The sequence below is a fragment of the Cupressus sempervirens genome, chromosome 2 (genome assembly GCF_028749045.1).
Source record: "Cupressus sempervirens isolate cs-2001-9-10 chromosome 2, ASM2874904v1, whole genome shotgun sequence".
NCBI classification, from domain to species: domain Eukaryota; kingdom Viridiplantae; phylum Streptophyta; class Pinopsida; order Cupressales; family Cupressaceae; genus Cupressus; species Cupressus sempervirens.
Window position 1 is genome coordinate 782932298 of NC_143119.1, and position 24911 is coordinate 782957208.

Sequence of the window (24911 nt, forward strand, 5' to 3'; positions counted from 1 at the left end):
AATAAGACATTGAAAAACAGCTGTATACATGTGTTACTTTCTAGGTGTAAGATGAGGAACTAATGGTATTTTGTAAATGTGTAGTATATTAGATCAGTTATTTGATCAATTGATAAAAGTATGATAGATTCCACATGAAATGATAAATTCTGTATGACTGAATCCTTATCATGCTATCTTCTTTTATGAACAAACAAAGAGCTCCTGTAATGTCCCCACTAATAGGGTTAGTTAGGGACAAGTAATACCTGCAAAATAAATGTTAGAATCACAATAATAATAAAACTAACTATATTATTCTACCCTCTAAGTTAACCTCAATCTTAAGGACATCTCCAGATCGGGCTTTTTAACTCATAGCTACCTCGCCGTCATCCCAGGAGTGCAGCCCTCAAGATTCTTCTTAGATGGGCATCCTCTATCCAAGGCCAATGACATGCATATGTTTAACAACATCAAAATATTCTAGCCATTATTCATTCCTCATCTAGCCATTCATATAGGATCACTCATCTCTCGCACTAGCACGATAGCCATTCATACGAGATCTCACTTCCTATACTGGCACTATGAGATTCCAATTACTCATCTAGCCATTCTTACAGGGTTACTCATCACTCGCACTAGTACGATAACCATTCATACGAGGATCTCACTCCAGCACTGGCACTATGAGATTCCAATCTACCTATTCATATAGAGATGATCTCTAACTCTACATTGGCATATAGCCATTTATACATAGATGTATGTAGTTCATATACTGGTACTAAGGATTTAGCTAATTAATTAGATTTATCTGAAATTGCATTACTATATTATAAAACACTAACCATCCTTAATATTAATAAGATCATCATAAATATATTTATTAAGTGTCATCTTAAAAATATCCCTAACATTATTGTCCTATCATATAAATGTTTTTGTACTATCATATAAATGTTTCCATACTACCACATATGTGTTAACATATTAATAGTGTAAGAAATATTTAAACTCAAATTATACACTATACCTATTCTTACCTTCTTTTCCAAGAGTCACAACCTTTCATAATACAAACCCTTTGAAAAGTCTCAACACTTCATAGTTATAACCCTTTCGAAAAGTAACAACACTTCATAACTAAAATCCTTTGGAAAAATCCCAATACTTTATAATCATAATATTTTTGAAGAGTCACAACTATCATAATTATGACCCTTTCGAAGGTTAACATTCTTTAAATATCATTCATACCTTTTCAAAAAGTCACTTCCTTATTTTCTTCATGATATTACTTTCCTCTTCCATTTTTCCTTTTTGAACTCCTCTCTTCTCCTCTTACTTTTTTTCCCTCTCTAAAATAAACTCTCCTCCCTTTTATATCTTAATTTGAAGGAGTCATGTCTATTTGTTAAATCTCTCTTGACTTTTCATTAGATTTAGTTAATTTATATTATTCTATGTTATATTATTTATTTACTTACTTATTTGTGTTTATTATTATTTATTATGAAATTCTATTTAAAAAGTTAACATACTTTTTACAATATTGTCTCTTGTATTTAATTTTATTTATTTATTTACTTTTTGAAATTTTATTATTTTTTAATTATTTAAAATATCATACTAAATATTATTTCATTAATGATATAGATTAAATAATAATTATTTCTTAGCTTTATAAATATAATTTTATTATCATATTTTATTTAATAACATTTTATTATTAAAATTCTATCTTAAAATAGGGATATGACAGCTCCACTAGAAAATATGAGGCTTTCCTTAATGTCCTTCATTTTGTCATGGTCTCCATATTGATAAATTGTGGTTGTCACCTTTATAAATTTCTACATGGGTATTAAAGGTTTTTGTAATAAACAGACTTCAAGGACGAGGGAGTATTTGAATGGAGGACGATGTAAATAAAGTAACTGAAAAATGACGTGCAATTTGGTATAAAAAAGGTTACATTATAATGACTAATGGATATATTGATGACAAAGAATACATAGAACTTAATTATCTCAGATATTGAGGGCATTTTGTTCATTAAATTAGTTGTTCCAAAAAAAACATAAAGAATAAAAATGTCAAGTTAGTTTGTCATTCATTGAAGGAAATTATCTTGAACATGCAATTAGAAAAATAAGTTCAAAAATAATCACATACTTCTAATTATGTCGTGTTCTAAGGTTTTCAGTCGTGTTCTAAGGTTTTCACACCACTGCCCCATTGCAAATGGGGACCCCTTCTTTTGTCTTTAACTCCTGCAGTGGCAGTTCGGTTTTGTCAAGTCCTGGATTTTATGCAGAGGTTTTAGGTGTCATTTTGAGGCATTCTTGTTGTCTAAGTCAAGGGAAAGGGATAAAGTTTTACTCATATGGTGAGAAGTTTTGTGGTTAAGGAGTGAAGATGAATTTTGAGCCAAACTTGTAATTTTGCCCCTGCTTAGTGATGATATGCACTTCAAAACAACCAAGAGAAGGAAGAGCGATAATTTTCCTAAGGATAACTGCTGCAATCATGTTTGGTGGAAATCCTCTTAACGGAGGATTCCCGCCGTGGAAATCCTCTCTCCTTAAGATTTCCACCATTCTCCTTAACAACTCAAAATTGATCCAAAATCATGCTAAGATATGGCAACTTAAAATGAATAGCACAAACGGTGCCAAATTTGAGTGCCTTAGAAGATGGTGGAATTTTGGACTTGGGAGGACTAATGTGGCGGGCATCCTAAGGAGAAAAGATTTCCATGGTAGGAATCCTCTGATCAAAGAATTTCCACCAAATCTGGTTAAGGCAAAAATTATGGGGATGTAAGGTAGACTTATCCTCGAAACCATAGATAAGGCAATAAAACCAAATATGGCTATCTAATATCATGAAATTCATTTATTTTCCAGATTTTAATATTCAAATTTGCGAAGAGAATGATCTTAAACTTGAAAAAATTCACTTTGCCTCCTTATTTGATGTTAAAGCAATGTAATTTCATGGAAACCAAATTTTCCTTCATGTTTTCTTATCAGTTTGGTAAACTTAATGCTTTTCTTCTTTGCAAGGTTAGATTAAATAGATTAGGAGCTAGAGAGCTATAAGTATACAGTATGCTAGCTAAGGGGAAGACTTGATCAAATCATTGCTATGATGTTTTTGAAGTAATGAATAACTCATTGTTGGTTTTTCATGGTGGATTACATAATATTGATTTGAAGCGTTGCACAGTTTCCTCAATCTTTAAGTAGAGTAGTTTTCATTTCATCTTGAAGTAGTTTAGTTGGATGAAAGTTTTTGTGGATTTTTACTTGCTTGACTCGAGCAAATCTAGGCCAATAGCCTCTTCTTGATGGTAGGACTGTCTTGTGTGGTAAGCTGATGATTGAATGCACTTAACTTCAATTGATATTAAATCTTTAGTTTGCATCCATTTGATGGGATTGAAGAGGAGATATTGATTTGAAAACCATTTAAGTGTTCCTTAGAAGCTTGCACTAGATGGGTGAAGTCATTAGAAAGATTGCATCTAGTAGGAGTCCAAGTCATCTATGATTCCTTGCATTCATAGTTAGAAGTAGAAGTCATAATTTACTTTGAGTTGAAGTTGAAGTGTAAGTCGAAAAATCAAACTACATTTTCATTGCACATTGTGAAGCCAAATCTTTAGAAGTGCGAGCAGATGATATCCATTGAAAGAATAGTGAAAGTCCCCTAAGTGATTACCAGCAAATCACATTATTCCATTGAGTATCCACAATTAAAGGAACCTTGAAGTCATTTCATGATCTTGTTGGGTGGATATTTTGCAATCAACAATTTATTCAAATACAATCACAAAATAGGTAGACTAGCCACAGCATATGAGACAATCTCTCCTAACTTTAAAGGAAGGTTCCCCCTTCTCACCATTCCTTAGATCATCTCAAGGTAAGAAAGAAGTTGAGAAATTTTATATGGGGTGTTACCAATATTCTTTTCTCTTATCTTTCAAGAAAGAATCCACTTACCCACAGAACAAGTAATGGGCAAGATGAAATCTCTAACTACACTTCTATCTAATAGCTGGGAACACTGACAGCAATAAACCAACACCAAGGCTGATTGAAAACATACCGGTTTGGCTCTAAGTCCTATTTTAATCTATTCTATAAGAATAACCTCTTCCATTGGGGCGCAAAGACTTCCAAAAGTAGGGAATTCTAACTATTTTTGTGAATTGAGACGACAATACAAGCTACAGTCAAAGCTTCTAGTCTATGTATCACCACAATCACTCTCAGTTCAAAGCTTTGGCTCTGATTGCTTCTTAACTCACTATACTCTATCATTTAAAAATACAATAACATGAATCAAAGATAACATACACAAAATACGCTCAAAACTTTTAATTTGTACTATCACAATTGTTCTCAATCAGCTCCAATTGTTTCTTTGTATTCACTTTTCTTCAAAATAGCATTACACAATCAAAGTTATGCTTGCACAATTTTATTATAGCTTTCTTCCATACAATAAAAGATGATTTTTACAATGAGGGGGCACTGCTTATATGGGAAAAGAAGTGAGAAAAAGAAGGAAAAAGTGGGAGCAACTCAACCACTTTGACCCATTAAAACTAGGAAAGAAGAATTATTGGATAACATGTCATGCAGACATGGAATCAAATTACATGCAATTCATCTTCTGCAACTACAACAATATGAAGAAAAAGTTGGAACTGCTTAATCAATCCTATAGATTTCTAGAAAAATCCTTTGTACTTGGTGACAAAAATGTGGATGATCGTCGGATTGGAAGTCCCTGTATTCTATGCTACTACACTCTCTTTGATGAATTGTCATTTATTATTTGAAAACTCGATGTAATCAAGATTTTCCTCATTCCTCAACTGAAAATTCTTCTTTGTCAGATTCGTACATCCTGGAGTTTCTAACACTTTGGAGTTTCTAACACTTTGAAAACCTTCTCAATGATACCTAGAGATGTAAACCAAGAACAACTTTCCCATCAACATCTTCAACTGATTCTTCTCTGTTTTTTTTAACTCAAAGTGCTCTGGCACATTCCACTACAAACTCAAGTTCTAGGCCGGTCACTGGGAAAGTGGAGACCAGATGAATTATTGCTTCCTTGAATTCGACGCACGTCTTCTTGATAGGATGTCTCTATTCTTTGAGAAAATTATGACATATCTCGAAGAGTGCGTAGCAATATGAAGATGAAAACATATTCCAATGAGATTGGATCCGTGAAAACTTTAAGATTTGAGTTACAATGAGGATCCGTGAGAGATGAGTGTTTAAAGCATGGACTAGATACTTATTGAACACTTTTGAAGGTTGGCAATGGACGAAATAGCTTGTATTTTGGGCAAAAATGGTCACAATCGGGGTTTGGATGGATTGCATGTGGGCAAAATGAGGCTTTTGGTTTGGGTGACCAAGATTGCAAGTTGGAGGCATTTACGCATGAGAGTTTGGGTGCTTTAAATCTAAGCTTTCACCCAAATCGGATTCTCTAGATGTCATTGCATGTGGTGAAAACTTCTTATTTTACATTGTGTAAAATATGCGATCGAGTGTAGAGAGTGCAATTACATGTATGAGAAAGTGAAAAATAGTTGAGTTTGGAAAATGGATGAAGTGCGGCAGATGAAAACATCGAAATGAACTTGCATTCTTGGGGTGAAAATTTTCAACTTTTCTCCAAAAACAAACTAAAAACAAGCAACAAACAAGGAAGAAAAACTAAAAACAAACAAAAACTCACCTCTTGCTTTTAACTCAAACTTGACAAACTTCGAAACCTCTCTTTACATGCAATTTCATTTTTGGAGTTGGAAGACTTTTGCATTTGCAACAAGAAGAAGATTTCAAACTTATTTAAAGACAAAACGCAAAAAGACGTAGGCTACATTTGAACAAATCAACAAAAGAGAGCCAAAGAATGCAATAATGTAGCAAAACAAGTAAGAAATACAAGCAAAGTTGAAACCTTCTACTTACTTGGAGCTCAGTGAGCCAAAAATGGAGGAAAGAGAAGTTCGGATGAACAAGTCTTCTCCAAAATCAGGTTCTCTAAGTGCAAATACATGCAACAACTAAGTGCCTTTGGCAAATTTAAACTTTCAACACAAATCGTAGTCTCTAAGGGCAAACACGTGCATGAAAGACCAAGATATTGTTGCAATCTTCTTCTTTCAAATATTTTTGTGCCAAATCAGATTTAGAATGATCAAATGCATGGATGCCTTTACATGAGGCATTTTTGCTGGAAATGAAGAAAAACATGGACTTCAAATGCATCATGCATTCAAACATCAAAGTGTAACCTTGCAAACGCATGGGCAAAAACAAAAATGTTTAGGCATTTTTGGAGAAAAATGTACCCTTTGGATGCCTTTACATGTGATGTTTTGATGTGTAATGAGAGAAAAATGCCCTTTGAATGTTGTTTACATGCATCCAAGAGGCAAATCACACCCTTGGGATGCGTTTGCATGTTTTATTTTGGCTTCAAACTCCAAACTTTTCAATACAATGGAAAAATCAAACCCTCAAACACATGTTTAAAATGGGCATGTATTTGAGTTTGAAGTGCAAATCGCACGCAAAAGGAGTCATTACATGTGATGTTTTTGCATGTAAAAAACCTTTCTCATGCAAATCAAACTCTTGGAAGCCCTTTACATATTTAAAATGACTTTCTTTTTCATTTGCCCTAGTCAATCTTTCCCTCAAGTGAAAATTCACACTGTTGGAGTGCATTTGCATTTACATATGTTACTTTTGACTTCAAGTCCAAATCGCACTCTCCAAGTGCATTTGCATGTGTTGAAATTAGTATTACTTTACATACATTTGGCTTTGCAAGGCAAAATCGCACTCTAGAGATGCAATTGCATATAGCATATCTCAAAAAAACAAAAAAAAACATGTTGAGTTAAACAACTTAAAATTCCTATTTAGCATATGTCTAATTGATTATTGAGTAAAAATCAATTTAAATGGGTCAAAGTAGAATATTTACACTATATAGTTTACGTATTGTGTAAATATTTATTAAAAAGCAACATTTTACTTAGATGTTTTAGAATAAAACATAAAACTAAATCTCAACATCAAAATAGACTATAAAGTAATATATTAAAAAGCAACTCAACATGAAAATATAACATAAAGTTCACTATAGTCACTTAAATTACTTAAATGATAAAGTAAATTAAAAACATAACATAAAGTCATTTTGAGTCATATTTTTCAAAAAGTGAAACTCGACATTAGAATATAACATTCATATTTTAAATATGCGATTGTGCCTCGAGAGTTCACTTTCTGGGCACTTAAATGGTCATATCTTTTGGCTAATAAGTCTGATAAAGCCCTACGATATACCGAATCGAGGGGAAAACCAAAAGCATGAGATTGAACGAAACAAAAAGTTTTAAGCAATCTAAATTAACACTCAAAAATGCAAAAAAGGACATTGAAGGCCTCAAAAATCAAGCATAGGCTAACAAATTCAAAAAATGAAAAAGACTTGACAAAAGCTCCAATAAAACACTTCATTATATGAATTGATAATAATTGTTTGATCAATTTTTACTAATTAAATAACGAACTTTCTAAGAGAAACGTGAAACTTAATTGGAAAATCTTTGTGCTTTTACCTCCATTTTGTGGCCAAATGTAGGACAACAAATCTTACATCGCAAGCTTAGCATAAGGGATGACTTTATTCAAGAGAGGATCGGATGTTTAATGTTTCCCTTCGAAACATTGAGTATTTGATTTTGTATGCTGTAGTGGAATAGAACTCTAGAACTCACATCCACAAAAATTGGCACTAGGAGGTTTGAATTGAAATTCATTCTTGGAACAATAGTAAATTAGAGCATTGTTGGTATACATACTCTTTATTGTCACGCCAACAAAAATTAGTGAGGGCTTGAACCAAGTTCATTCGTGGAATTATCAACAACAGGAGTGAACTTTCAAAGTTATACTTGAGATAAGATCTCTTCAAAACTGAAAAATCCAAAAAAAGTGAAAAACTTGGAAAATTAAAAGCAAAAAAACAAAAATCCATGAAAAAAAGTAAAGGTTTCTCAATGGACAAGTACATGGATGTTCTTCCACTTTGGTTTGATTTCAGTAAACAATTGCATCCATGTGAATTGACTCAGCTTGTAGCATCAACACAGTGTAGGATACATGGCACAATGGATCATAAAGAAATGCATTGTTTTATTTTTCTCTTGAGGGTGGACTTAGCATTACGAGGGAGAATTTCTTTTCTAAAAGTATATGAGCCTATATTACTTGTCAATTTATATGCGCAATTCCTTGAGTTCAAAGAAGATATCAATAGAAAAGCAAGATGTGGACATAAAGGAAATAATTAGTGCAAAGTACATAGCCTTTCACAATCAAAATCTACTGGTCTGTCTTGTCGAGACATTGTTGACTTAATCAAGTTTCAAATGGGCAGGTATAAAAAATATCAGCAGGGAGTGGAAAGGATTTCTTCCAACTTCCAAGTTGGATGTCAAATGAAGGTGGCAGTCATCACTCATGTTGGGAACCAAAGGTTGAAGAAATAAATCAGCTGCATCAAAGAAACATGGATGAAGCATAATGACAACAATGGTCAAGACAAAGAACATTCATGCATCACATCACAAGGTGTTGAAAAGAAAATAAAAGACGCAATCAATTTCATCCAAGGACGAGGAGACATAGAAGACAAAGACCAACATCATGAAGAACTAGAAGAAGATCACCACAAGTATAAAGAAGAAATCCTTAATGAAATTTCATCTGTGATTCAAGTCCAGGTTTTAAAGGATGAATTGCTAGAAATTTCAAGCACCCTTGGGAAGGAAGGCGATCAAGTAGATGTGTTAGAAAAAGAACTTCAAGTAATCACAAATGACTCTGGATACAAAGAGAAATTTGACAAGGTACTACAAGACATCATCATCACCAAGTTCTTTGAAAGGTGCTAAACAAAATCATGAGTTAATTCACTTCCAAATGCATTTCAAGATAATCAAGTTACTGCAAGTCATATGGTTCATCATCAACTTCGACCTCTAGAGATCCTACCACTTGAGATTGAATTTAATGAGGAGCTCAATGCAAATGATGGATTTCTCCCTTTTAGTTGGAAGGATGTTATGATCAACGAGATTCTACATGGAGAATCGCAAGATGTCACTAAAGAAATTTCTACATACAACCCCATGGGAGAAGATGATGAAGAAAAGTTTGGGTTGATATTGCAATTGGATATTGCATTCAAACAACTTGGGAAGATATTTGAAGGAGACCTCATCAAGGAATCCTTGATTTTTGAGGATGCACCCAGCGATGCATGCAAGGATGCATGGTTCTTGCTATACAAGCACAAGCCACCTAAAGCAGTATTTCATGGGCTTGATTTCAAGACTAATCCTGCCTTGAGTTTGATGTTGACACCAAAGAGAGAGGGAAACCACCAACTACAACCTCCTAAAGTTGTAGATGATCAATAAGGATTTCAACATCTTCTACTTGAGGTACAACAAGTTGCTACTTTCCTTCCTTATAATGTTGAAATTCTTGGAAACTATTATTTTGATTATTGAGGTTTAGGAAAGAAAATGTATATTTGGATTGACCATAGACCATATGAATTGACTCAATTGTTGATCTTACATGATGAATTCCCTGACTTTGAGGTAGCAATTTTTTTTCACAGTACAAGGTCAAATTTGCCAAGCTAAGAACCCCACAGAAACCTTGTTTCTCTTGAACACTTTGAGAAACCCTTTTAGATCAAGTGTATATATTAGTCTAGTCAATGTCATCCCTTTGGGATTATTGTATAGTTAGAGTAGGTTTGTCTTAAACCACTTTGTTCAAGAGGATTAGGGTAAGTCTCTTTTCTATTTGTCTTAGTTTAGTTTCCTTGGGAGCCAAGGGAGTAATTTACCTTGAGTCATTTGACTTGAGATTTATTGGAGTGGCTTAGTCAATTGTTTGGCTCAGTTCTCTTTAGAGAGTCTATTTGTAGATTTTCCATGAGTCATTGACCCAAGTAGTTTAGTAGTTGTTTGCTTCAGCTGTTCAATTTGCCTTAGCTTAGGTGTTTGCTTTAGCTTAGTTGGAGGGATTCAAATTTGTGGCAAAGGCAGGGTGTTAGACAACACACTTTGGTACTTTCCCAGTAGATTTGTTTGGCTCATTTCTTGGATATCTAGTCTTTGTGAGATTCCTTGAATTGAAGATTGGATTCCTATAGATTTATCTTTCAAAAAGGATTTATCCAAAATTTGGATTGGATCATGGTTGTGTTTTGAGTATCGGAGTCTAAGGAACTTGGTGGAAATCCCTTGAGCTTAGGATACTCAGGCAATGGAGCACGAAGTGAACTTGGTGGAAATCCCTTGAGTTTAGAATTTCCACCCATGGATTCCTCCCACATCGAGTATTTCAATCCTCCATTTTATATTTCTAAACAAGAGTTGGAGATGAAGGATGTTAATTGAGGAGAGATTTGATAATAACAACGAAATAATTCAGAAATTGTTGACGGAGGAAAGCTAAATCGTGTTTGGTGAAAATTCTCTAACTAGAGGATTCCTACGATGGAAATCCTCTCTCCTTAGGCTTTCCACCCATATAAACCTCCCAACTTACAATTCAACCCCTTTTTCCTTTTACCTTTATTTCCTCGTGCAGGAAGACAATTTGAGTGGGCAGATCAAAGAGTCGTAAGAGAGGAGTTTTACTGCCAAAAAAAAAGAGATTTAGATGGACTTTGTCATGGCAGAAATCCTAGGCTTAGGATTTCCACCCAAAACTTTTTGTCCTCTCAGCCTCCCAAATCCGCCCAATCAAAAGGGAAAAAATACCAGGTCGGCCTTCTCTAAATAGCAGCGATTTGATTTAATGAAATTTCCCTGGAATAAAATGATATAGACCCAAAAGGCCAGGTCAGTCCTTAACTAGGGAAGGGATTTTATTAATAAATTTGTTTATTTTAAAGCCAATTAGGCCCTATGCAAGTCTGCCCCCTTTCAGCTACCAATGGCAACTATAAAGGAAGGTAGACTGGGTACATTTTAACATCAAACAAATATGAATTCCTTCTGTTCTCCATCAGCGAATCACAGTCACTTTTAACAGCAATCTAGTCCTAGCTGTGGGCAGCGAATCAAGTCTGCTGTAGCAGCGAGTTCCTCAGGGTTAGGCAGAGGGTTTGACTATACCATGACAGAAAATTAGATTGACGTTCTGGGTTGATATAAAGGGTGAACAGATCCAGTACATGTTGCGAGATAATATCCTAGGTAAGGCAATACCTCTGCTGTAGCAGCGAATTCCTCGGGGATAGGCAGAGGGTTTGACTATACCATCACCACGAATTAGATTGAGGTTCTGGGTTGATATAAACGGTGAACAGATCCAGTACAAGCTGGGAGATAAAATCCTAGGGAAGGCAATTATTCTGGGCATGTAAGGTGGATTAATCCTCAAAACCAGAGATAAGGAGGACGGTAGAACCAAATCTGGGTATATCATATCATGAAGTTCATTTATTTTCCAGATTTTAATATTAAAATTGTTCATTTGCTGGGATCACTGCAAATGTATAACATTGCCTCTTCGACATATGTTTTCCAAGAGCAGCGATCTCTCTTTTTATATTGAGGAAAACACATGGAAAGACGTGTCCCATGACTATTCATTATTGTTTAATTAATATAACAATTAACTATATATATATATATATATATATATATATATATATATATATATATATATATATATATATATATATATATATATATATATATGTCTTTAGTTTAGTCTCATGGATTTATCCAAATAAAGCTACCAAGCATTAACCCTCCCTCTTAGCCAGGGAGGATAAACACATAGATATTACGCCATTGGTAATATACAGAATGACAAAATTTAAGGATATCTTTGATCAGAATATATCCACCATTTTGATATTACATTTGATATCATGAGTACTGGCCTTCAGAATATCAACATATGTTATTCACCAAATACTCTGAGTAATGGTCTACAGAATATCAATACATGATATTCACCAAGTACTCAATAAGGTAATGATATTGAGAGTAATGGTCTCCTAAATGTCGAGTCACATGACATTCACTAAGTACTCTTTGAGTAATGGCCTCCTGAATGTTGTGTTGCAAGATATTCACCAAAAACTGTGAGCAATGGCCTCCTAAACATCAATTTGCATAACATTCACCATGTACTCAAAATGTTTATAAGTTATGTTCACACGCATTCTGATAATACATACCATATAAACATTCATGGTCTATTTAAGGAACTTAATCCACCATGCCAAGTATAATCTATCACGATCTGTATAGACATCATAAGATATCCATCATAATAGACTAGCAATCGCATGTTAGTATGCAATGGGTATGCCAAATATATATTGAACATCAATTATGAAAATATATATATAAGGGAGAGGAGTGGATAGAGAGCTATGGCATTACTCTTTGTGAATACCTCTCTCCAACTCTCTCTATAACTCTATATACCTCTCTATAACTTTATTTACCTCTCTCTATCTCTCTTTATCCCTCTAGCTCTAACTAATTTCTCTAGTTTTTTTCTAGAATGTATCTCTAGCTCTATCCACCTCTCTATTTCTTTCTATCACTCTCTATCCATCTCCATCTCTCTATACCTCTATATATATGTCATTTCATCCTTCCCCTCTCATTCATCACTTGATCTCTCCTACTCAATTTCCCTCTCTAACTCTCATGTCTCTCCTCTCTCCATATATCTATATCTATATCACTCCCTCCCTCTTTCATTCACTCCATCTCTACTACTTTGTATCTCCCTTGCACTCCTCTCTATATGCCATTTTATCCATATCTTTCTCTACATTTATCTCCCTATATTTATATCTCTATATAAATTTCTTATCATTTATTTCTAAGATATTGATGTGGTTGAATACAAATATACATTTCTATGTTCATATTTCTAACTTTGAAATTATTATTGGCTAATTTGGTTTAAAATTATTAACTAAAACATTTGTAATAATTGTTAAATTATTTATTTGTTAATTAAGTGTTCCAAAGGAATGTGTTATGTGGAAGATGCATTGATGTTGGTGCCACTTTTAGGCTGCATGTAAGTTACAACATTAGAGTTCATGCAATAATATTAAGTTATAACATCTTCTGGTGTGACACCATTATTGACTGACTTAAGCCATATAAACAATATAAAATGGAAAAAGGATAAATAAAGGAGAGTGAAAAGAAGTCAGTCAAAAGTTAAATTCTAGTATTAGTGTTAATTAATCTCACCTTCAGGACTTTATATAAATTCTCTTCACTCCATTTTCTTCCAACTTTCCTAGTTTCTCAATAATTATGGTCTTGTCGTTGGAGGTTTTGAAGATTGTAAACAACATGCAACAGGCATGGTTAGTACTTTGAGCATTATTTCTTTGGGAGAGATATTGCATTACTACTAGAATTGGTTGGTCAATAGGTAGAAGGTTGAAAATTTGATTTGTCGAAGAAGTGGGATAGGAGGTAAAGATTTTTGGAATGGGTGCTTTTTTCCAAAGGTTGATCTTGATCAATTGTTATTCTAATTTTGAACAATTGTTGTTCTGATTTTGATCTATTTTTGTTTACCTATTTTCTGTATTTGTGTGTGTTTTGATGAGGATTGTCAAGGATTTAGGGTAGAGAGGACGGTAGATCATCTTGCACACTAAGAATGTCAAGGGTTTCATTGAAGTCATATGTACCTAGGTCTTTCTTCGAGGGTAGTGTCAATGGTGATCTTTTTCTTGTGTTTGAGAACTCGTCTAGGTTTGATGTATCCCATTCATAAGTATTAAGGAGTATGATAAAACCATTGTGAGCAATTATGTCTTGTAAGACCTTTCATGCAAATGGTGGGATTTCTATAACACTATAGATTACTCCCGAACACCATCTCCTCTAGAAAGGACCACTACTCAATGTTAATCCAAGCAAAAATTGGATTTTCAAATGGAGTGTAAGATGTGAAAATGAACATGAACCCCTCTAATTTCATTGCTTTCATATGATTTTGGACAATTTAGTGAAATCAACATATCAATCTTTATTGATAATGTGACCACCAAATCTAATATATTAATGATTAATTTTAATTTTTCTTTGGATTGAATTATGTAGAAGTTTTTTGTATTGATTTTTTGGGACACACTCCATGAATCGCCATTTTCTACTACAGTTGCTTTATCTAATCTTTAAGTTCTGCATTGACATTTCAGGTCACACTCCATGAACCATCCTTTTATCCTTTAACTGCTATATCTCATATTGGTGATAGTTCACACAGTAAACATTGATGCAAAAACTTCTACACAATTTAATCTATAAAGAAATTAAAAATACTAACATGAATTATGGAAATTTGATAAACTTTATATTAATTGCTTTATTATAAAAGAAAACATTAAGTTTAAAAACTTTGGAATATAACATATTTGTGCAACCAATTTCATTAGCTTTAAACTTAAAAATTTTATATGTAACGTATTGTATAATTAAATTAAAATTCAAAGGATAATTAACAATGATAATATGTTTAAGTTTATAGAATAAGAAAGAAAAAATAATCTTTTGTATTAATTAAAAAATATTGAAATTGAAGTACTAAATTAAAAAGGTAAAATAAAATGATATCTTAAATTTCTCCAATAATCAATACAAAATAACATCTTCATTTTATAAAATAATAAATAAAAATTATCTTTAATGATAAATAAAAAAATACAAAAACTTAAACTAACAATGATAATATCTTTAAATTTATAAAACATTATACTAACTATAATGGTAGTTGGTGGGGAACGTGTCCAATTTGCACTACTTGGATCTCTCAGGAGCTACTCTTTGACAATGGTGGACATGCAAACGTGGATGGGAAACATGTGAAATCGATCCAAGTAGTCAAGAGTAGACAACGATGGGTTGGGGAACAGTCTTCCACCACGTATTCTCTCACCCGTCTTCAAATGTCTAGCTGTGAGTTGTCTGGAGAAATTCCCCCTTCCCTCATCAACCTCACCAATCTCACCCACTTCCAACTTGACGAGAATGATTTCCCTTTTGCTCAGTTGAACCTTCCGAGACTGCAACTACTAGATTTGTCCACAAAGATGGAGGTGGGAAGGAAGTTGTCAAGCATTCTATTCCCTTCACACCCTTATTCCTTCAGACATAATAGTGGGAGGAAGTCTTTTGGATTTTGTTGCCAACATTTCCTCATTAAGTGTATAGGCTATGGCAAGCTGCCACATTGAAAATATCTCGCAATCTAGGTCTCTCTGTCCTCACAAGCCCACGGCTGAGCCCATTGCACAAAAGGTATTGTCATTACTTTTTAGCTAGATAAGCATAAGAAGAATGCAATTCTGGAATATAATTCAAACCCGTCATTATCTTATTATAACTTTTTTTTGTGTTTTCATTCTATTTCATGTCATCGTTGACAGCATGGCACAAGATCATAGCACATATTTTATTTGGAAATAGAGATACTATGGTAAATCTATTAAGGAAGATCAAAATTTTATTAGCCATTAAATTTCACAATATGATTCAAATATAGAGGCATATACAAATCGCCACTAGGCAAAGCCTTCAGGCTGCAAAGTTTGTCAAGTGATGGAGGTAGTGCAAGCCAAATAGAGTGGCAGAAGCAAGGGCTTCAAAGAAATTCAAAAGATTATGAGCGAAACCGATTTGAAAATATTAAGCGTTGTAACCCAGGATTGTAGTATTAAGAATATAATTTTCCATCCACATCAACTGCTCTGTAAACAGAAACAAAAAATGTAAACAATAGCTGTAATAAATGGTACAAGAGACTCAAAAAACACATGTCAAAATAGGGAAGGGCTATAAATGGCCCCTTTGATCCGACATTGCTTCGAGGGTCTCGGTTAAGCAACTTCTTCGTCAAAGGGACATACAATAGAGAAAGGAGGAGAAAAATCAGCACAACCATGTATGTACCTTCACAGCCTTTGTCTTCGTGGGGGAGGAACTCAAAAACTATGGAATAAACTGTTGTAAGATGTAAATGATAGGGCCAACGATGATCATGATGATGCCCACCCTACAAGGCGAATAAACCCCCTTGACCTTCAAGCCGATGACATCAATTGTTTTGTCCATTGGCATGCAAGGCTCCACTTCCCCTCTGGACACATAATCCTTCCCCACCTTTACCACTGTCTGTGAGCTCCGTGCTTTTGCCACTTCCCGCCTTTTATTTCTTTGGCAGTGTTAATGACAAGGATAACACCAATAAACATCTAGAAGCCCAACAAATAAGCATAAAGAGAAGTGACATGGATTTACAAGTTGCAAGGGAAAAAGCAGTAGTGAAATCGTTCATCCCATCTAATGGTTCAAATAACTCTGATGGTCATCCATGGCTATAAAACGATTGGAACCGTCGATCACACGAATCAGCTTGGCATGTCTCATATAAGGGATTGTCACGAATCAGCTTGGCATGTCAACTATAAGTTATTATGAGATTGTCACCTTCCAATAACTTTTGCAAATACAAGTGATAATCATTTGGAAGTCATCACTTCCTCATGATGTACACAGGGGCTAGGCCCATTTAAATCATACAATTACACATGGACTTTTGAACTCTTGTTGAATATTAATCCTCTAACCTCCTCATCCAAAGATGCCTTTAACATTGTCAAACTCCCTCTAAATCTAATATCAATATCCTTTTTCCTGCAATAACATTCTCGGAGGAAAAGATCAAGGCATATAGCTTTCAAAATAAAAATAAGAATGATTCGACATAATAATAATAACGTTCCAATCAAATATAGATAAATATATAGTTAAAATATATATTTTTGAGGATATATGCATATATTCAATATTCTATATTTTTTTTTTAATCTATATTTTCAACATGTTATTTCCTTATTAATTTTACATATAATAATCTAAAGTGACCACAAAAATATTACTACACATTACAAAAACACTTCTCTCTTTTAGAATGTACTATATGGACAGAGTATCAATTTAGTTTTGATCTTTTTTCAAACCTTAGTGGATGTGTGGGCCCACAGTTACTATTATTGGGTGTAAATTCCACCTTCAGCCTTATTATGCCTAATCACCTAATCTATGAGAGGTCAATATGGACTGATCTCTGGTCTCTTTATATGAGAAAATATCTCAGTTACCAGATCTGCATCATGGTTCACTACGGGTCCACGCAGGGTGTGAATTTCGGACTATAGGTCTATCCGGATCTTTGCTAGTACGAACTCAGACGAACCCAAGAGGACCCACAATAGTAGGGTCCAAAAGAATGAAATAAAACAACTTAAAATAATGCTTTGTTTTTTTAATTATGTAACCCTAAAAGATTATTGTTTGTTCCAATAATGGTTTTTTTTTTTTAAATTACGTAACCCTAAAAGGAGCCTAATAAAAAACATTTCACTCATCTAATCTCTCATTTGCTCTCTAATTTTGGTGTGCCCATTTTGCAAGTTTTAAGAGAAGGTTGTAGAGATTGTCTGTTCCAATGATGAGGATCTATATATAGTTGCAGCCAAGGATGAAGCCATTGATCCCTCATTGTTTAATAACCCATTTGACCCTTAAAGGGCACTTGATACTATGATCATTGATAAACAATTAAACACTTGCCATTTATCATTATGTTTCAAACTTTATTATTTGATGAACTACTCTATGTTTTGAAATTTCATTTTGCAATTTAGTGATTCAATGTATGATTTTCTTTACAATCATGAACATAGATTAATGAGTAGGTATTTAATGTTTATCTTTGACATTTGGCATTGATCAATGATCAAGCAACATATATTCATAGTCATACTATGAAATGACTAAGTTTTGCAATTATGTACATTTCTCTCTTTTTTTAATATAATATATATACACATTCGAACCCAAATGGGAAATTCTTTTTTTGCCCAAACCCACAAACCCAAACTCAAAGCTGAATCCATGCCCGAACCCAAATCAGTAACTTAGCTGATTACCATTGGTTTGAAGGAGAGGGAATGATCCATGATCTCAGAAGCAGAGATAGTAAATCCACTTATGTTTCACAATATATAAAGACATCACTGCTGAAATCATGGGGAGGGGAATGAGGGGGACCATTTACAAGCCACTAATGGAGAACTTGACAATTGCAGCAATGAAGAGATTGAAGAATTTTAAGAAGATGAATAGGGAAGAGTTTGAGAGACATAAATGGTCAGCAAGCTCAAACATGAAATTATAGTTCTTATGAGAACTTATTTCTAGGCTTAGGAGAAGAGGCTGCTCAGATCCAAAAATTATCCCAATAAAAGTCTCTTTTCACTTATACATGGTGCACCATCTCAAAATCCATCAACATGGTAGTGCAGGACCATGTAGGATGACCCGTAATCAGCTTTGTTACAACAATTAGCAATCTCTCGAACACTCAGCTCTTGTATATTATTTTCGTAATAAGTTACCTACATAATCTAAATTTACTTAATATTTTATTTTCATAGTCTAAAAGTCAAGGTGTATTATTTTGTTTAGAATAGGGTCCATTTTTGTCAAGTCTAAAAGCGGAATTTGCTAAGTAGCAAGGCTATTGGAGGATGGGGGCACAGGAGGTTGGAGGGCATTTAGTGATATCTCATCGGATGCTAGAGATGAGGTTGCAAAATTGTTTTAGTGACGAAGCTGTTGATGCGAGTTTTGTATCACTTACATAACATATTAGGATTTGAATATTGAATATGAGATATCAAACATGCAACTCCTCTCTTGAAAAGTTATTACTCATGAAGACATAAGCAATAGCTCCAATGTTCCTTACACCATTGGATACTCACTCAATTTTATCGATGTGATTTGCTGGTAATCACATAGGCGGCTTTACGCTATTCATTCAAGGATGACTTGAACTTTGGTGGAATGATGGAGATGATGATGGGGTTGTGAAATATGCGAGTGGCAGATAATGTTGATGGTGGTGGTGATGAAGGATGTGTCTGCCAGGGATGATGTTGATGGGAAAGCAATGGTTATGGGAGGTGAATGAATGTGCTCTAATACTTAACTTACTCCTCTAACTTGCTTCTCTAAGCTTCGACTACCTAGCTACTTACTATTCTACTCCTACTCCTATGAATGGAAGGTTAGCAAATGGACGGGGATCGAACCTAATGAGAGCTAACTAGCGGCCTCACTTCCACAGGTGCAATGATTCAAAGGAATAATAAACTAGCTTACCACACAAAGCTCCCCAACCAGCCACTAGGATGCTAGTGGTCTAGTATTGATCCCTATCAAACATTTACCAATGCTACCATACAACTATCCATCTACTTCACTCCTACTTAGCAACTTGAAATGAAACCAACTTTGACAACTTGAAAGGAAATCTAACTAAGTGGGAGTAGAAAACATGCAATAATACCCAATGTTCTTAATCAACATGCAAATTGCAACAATGAAAAACAGAGCAATTTTGGTATTATCTTCGCAACAATTTCTCCAACCCCAATCCAAAATCTGTTTCATTAACATCCTCTTCTCTGATGTCTTCAAAATAAAGGGCTGCTCCATTGTAGCTCATCATGGTCGTAATGGAAGTGTCGATGCCTAGGTCGTGATGTGCAACTGCCTTTTGTATATCCTTTTATGGTACCGCCATTGGTATTGGTTATTCGCCTCATTTTCGAGAAGAAGGGAGTTTTGGGCATCATATCCTCTTTGTCTTTCTTAGTGATTGCCCGCTTGGGATTCTTACTTGCACTACCGTCCTCCATGCTCGTCGCCCTATTACGGGATGGTAGAGTGGTGGACCAAAAGGCAAGAAGAACCAAGAGGAGCAATCCTTAGACTAGAGCAAAAGATGGATGTCAGCTTAAGGACCCCTTGCAACTCTAAATGATTTGAAATTACCTCTACCTATAGCCAAGGGGGATTGTCCTTCCTTTAGTCTGTCCTTCATCCGTATCATGTTCACTGTAGCAATATTGGTGTCGATTATTTTCTTCATTTTCGAGAAGGGAGTTTTGGGCATCATATCCTCTTTGTCTTTCTTAGTGTTCGCCCGCTTGGCATTCTTACTTGCACTACCATCCTCCATGCTCGTCGCCCTATTACGGGATGGTAGAGTGGTGGACCAGAAGGCAAGAAGAACCAAGCGGAGCAATTCTTAGACTAGAACGAAAGATGGATGTCAGCTTAAGCACCCCTTACAATTCTAGATGATGAAAATTCACCTTAACCAATAATCTTACAGCGACTTTTCGGAACCTAGGATATGACTTTCAAGAATTTCAAATCCCTTTTGCAAATTAGAAATTTATCATGCAATTCACCTCCAAATAAAATTACCCAACCTAGGGCCAAAATCACAGCCTCTTGCAAAAATCAGAATTTTATCTTCCACAAATTTCGGCTCCCACAAATTTCGCCCTCCACAAATTTCGGCTCCCACAAATTTCGCCTTGCACAAATTTCGCCAAGCAAGAAGAGTGCAGATCTGCTCTTGCAAAATCACCAACACCTTGAGAAGGAGAAGTGAAGTGAGGAAGAAATGGGAGAGAGGCCTCCTCTTATACCCAACTTTCTTCTTGGACCCTGGGAGAAAGAAAAACAAATAATTAATGAAAAATTATGGCCCACAATTAAATACTTAATCAAAATTAATTTTGCCATGATGAAAATTAACTTTCTAAATTGCCAATTAGTTCTAAATTGCAAAAAAAAATTAAATAATGCCTTGGAGATGTTAAATATTTCCATTTAATAAGGATTTAACAATTAATACGTCATTAAAATTGTATTTTGGCTAGCCAAAAGCCATTTTTCAATATTAAATTACCAATTTCATTGAAGGCAAAAAGTTTTCAAGGCAATTTTAATCTATTAAAGCCATTTTTTTGCAATTTTTACCCAAATCGATTTTGCTATGCCAATATTTTTTTTTTGGACAAAATAAAAACAAAATTTCTTCTAGAGCCAAAAATAGATTTTGCAATTTTATTTCACCATCACAAAAATTAATTTTCTTCACCAAAAAAAATAAAGATTTTCCAAAAGACCAGATTTAACAAAATTTTCATTTTTTGAAAATTATCCAATTTTATACAATTATATCCAAATTTTCAAAAGAAAATGTCTAAGTACAAAATTTACAATTTTATCCTACCAAGTGTTGCTCTTTTAAAATTTGTTCGGCCTAAGGATGAAATTGGTGGCTCTAGAAAATCAAGTTGAAACCGGGTGAAAATAAATCTAACCCTCTCCCCACTAGCCCTGAAGGTGCCAAGGCGGGAAATTTTCAAAACTCAAAAATTTTGGGCAATCCAAAAATTTGCCGAGGCAATCAAAAAAAAAGGCGGGTCCCCAAAATTTTGGGGTGATGGTGTGAAAACCTCACAACAGAAGCTACTTATGCCAAAATGACTAGATCCAAGATCAATTTCCAAGTGGCATCGACAACCATCTCATGCCATTTGTTCTCAATATAGCAGAGATCTATAACAACAGCGACATAAACAACAATGGGGTTACTATTCATATTTGTTATGTTGTGATTGGAAGTCGATGTTCTCAACCGTATTTTTTGTGTAATAGTGAGTGTTTATCCTCAATAATAGAAGCTACAATATGATTGGACACTTTATCCCAATCATAATTGTGAGGAAATGTGTGTTCCCTTGTTCATACCCTTGATGTTGGATAGATTTATTTATTCCTAGGGTTAACTAAAATTCCAGCATGGTTAGTGTTGTCACTTGAAATGCACCACGTGTTGGATTCCAAACCGAGTTGCTCACTGATACATGGGATTGATCTGAAGGTGGGAGCCCTCCAAGTGACATCAAACCTCCAAAGAAGGTTGGTTTCTATTCTACCCTAGGGACAACAATGTGGTCCAACCCAATAGTTAAAATCTTATTCTACCAATTTGCAAAGGGAAATGAGGAAACAAGAATGGATGAAAGTGAAAAGGTAGTGATGCACTAGATTAAAATGGTATCTTCCTACCCAAGATGGCATAGAGAATCAATAAGAAGCACCAAGGAAATCCACACAACTCTCTATTTTTTCAACTCTTGGAGGTAAACATAAAGGTTGGAGATGGTGTCTTCCTTTTGTTGATGGTCGAGATTGAAGTAAGAACTAGGAATTCTATCAACAGTACCCACCATGGGTAGCCCAAACATCAACACTAGTTTGCAAAGGGAAAAGGGGAAATAAGAATGGATGAAAGGGAAAAGGTGGCGATGCACCCAGATTAAGATGGTGTCCTCCTAGCCAAGATTGCATACAGAATCAATAAGAATTACCAAGAAAATTCACAACTGTCTATTTTTTATCAGCTCTTGGAGATAAACATGAAGGTTGGAGATGGTGTCTTACTTCACTGATGGTCAAGGCCAAAACAAGAACTAGGACCTATATCAAAGATTCCCACTCTTACACATCAACACAAAATCTTTTTTCCCTCCTCACTTTCTTCCTTGCAATAGGGAATGGAGGCTGGAACAAGTATTTGGAACCAAGACAAAGGATTTGATGGTTACAGGAAACACCGGAATCCCTAACAACAAAGCCTTTTGCTTCTCACTTTCCTTGGTTGTCGACAACTACGGATCCACTTGGAACTAGGAATGAATCAGTAGTTCCAATGGGAATTATTGTCAATGCTGATGGTGGTTCCCTAAACTAGCAAAATCTCCAACCAGCAATAATTTAGCCAACTTACATAATAGTTTCTCCAAATGCAAATTGGAAATACCCATTTGGGTATTTTGCAAAATAGAAGGATTAGATGACTATACAATTAGCCAAAATTTCTAAACCCTATGCATGGGTAAATGGTTAAGGGACAAACAAGGGAAGAACATAAAATAGAAGTACAACTGACTGAAATGCCCACAAAGATCTCTCGGATCAGTTATTGCCAGTGGGAAAATAACGATGGCATAAGTGTCAATAGTTAGCTTTACTGAAGAAGCTTTGTGAGACTAGTTCCAAAACTGCTTGTCAAAAGTAGATGTGCATGTCCAAACTCTAACCTTATATTTTTTATGAACTGCTGAATGTGATCGTCAAGTATTATTAGTCGAACAATTCCCATTTAAATACAACTGTTTGTAGGGACTTGGGTTGTCAAAACAACTCAACAATGAAAATGGAGTTGTTAAGAATCTCACATCATTGAGTGTGATGGTTTATTAGATATCATGTGTAGTTTAATATAGCATTGAAAGTTTTGTATACAAACATTTGTAGGGACTTGAGTTTTTAAGACAACTCATCAATGAAAACGAAGTTACTACAGAAGTTTTCCTACTGTATAGGAAATGAAACTCTATGTAAGACATCTTGAATGAAATGAGCATAAAAAAGAATAGTATCAAAGTCTAAAAAGTCTCCTGGGACTCCCATGACTCAACTCGCAAGTTGCTTCCAAACAAGTCTTCCCCCAAAATGCAGAGCTTTTTACTAGGACTTGCGGAAGTCTTAGGGTCAAACTCACGAGTCCCAACCTAAGACTCTTACACCTGTTTGGAAATGCTTGGCCAATTAAAAAACACGATGATGATGTCCTTACTAAAGACTTTGTAGCATTTGAGAGAGGAACGAAAGAAGTAAAAGCAACAAAAATGGATGCATGAGGAGGATGAAGATTGTTTACATTTTGAACAACAAGAAACAACTCATCGTCATTATACATTTGAAAGTTTGAAACTATGAGTAGGAATGAAATTTCAAATATTAAATGTCTAAAGATCATATGGCATGTATAATGTTTGAATTATGGCTCTTATGTTCTCTAAATGCACTAAGCTCTTCTCTTTTGTAAAACTATTTGTTTCATCTTTGTTGCCTCCTAGCCAAGTCCTAGCTGAATCTTTTGCCAAGTCCCAAGTACAAATCCTACTTTGTGCTATCGAGTCCGCGCAAATCCAAGTTTCCAAAATTTGCAAAGTGCACAGTATTAGATGTGTATAAATATTTTAAAGCTTCTGTTTTTTTTATACCCAAATTTCTAGTAGATACAACAAAAAATGTACTTACTAGATTAGTCCACCTTTGAGATATGTTGAAGTTTGAGGTTTATAGTATCCTTTCAAGACCATTACATAATATCACAAAATCCACAAAATTTGGTTGAAACTAAATCTTCCCTCATATTAAAGGTATGATTAACACTAGAATCGATGAAAAATTGAAGTTAACAAGAATATTTGAAATTTGTTGATGAAGAATAATAGCTACAACAAGAAAAATTGAAACATGAATAATATGAGAAAGATATATGAGAGAATTTCACCAAAGAGAATGTCAGTTAAACTAAAAACAGAAAAAAGAAAAGCCAATTTAAGTTTGAAGAACTCCTAATGGTAGAAGTAAACAATATATAAGTTAAAAGATATTACTATAAATATTTAAATCTCAACTAGAAAACTCAAAATTACGATAATGTAATATCCCCAAATTAACGGGGAGTGTTTTAATTAAATTAATTCATTAACTGGTCCCAAAAATTAAAATAATATTACAGAGTTCTTAAATTATTTAATTCAGTTATATACTAAAAAAGGCAAAAATAATAATTTAATAAATATAGTTATTTGACCCATTGTAGCTTTCCAGAATCTTCTTGAAGGCCTTTACAAGGCATTGGTTGGCATCGTAGGAAATTATGGTGGATTTATGCTTTCTTGTGTGTTTCTGATTCCAATTGGAATTGAGGTCTTGTTTGTGTTTTTGGGGGTGTAAGACCTTCCCCAGTCTGTAATTACAGTTTTAATAATTAGCA

General features: G+C 34.4%; 1 protein-coding gene across 4 annotated transcripts in view; it reads right to left on the minus strand.

Annotated features, from left to right (window-relative positions):
• The window catches only part of GATA26 (GATA transcription factor 26), a 117173-nt gene that overhangs the window by 68234 nt on the left and 24028 nt on the right, over nt 1-24911 (minus strand). The gene's annotated exons all lie outside the window — the stretch shown is intronic.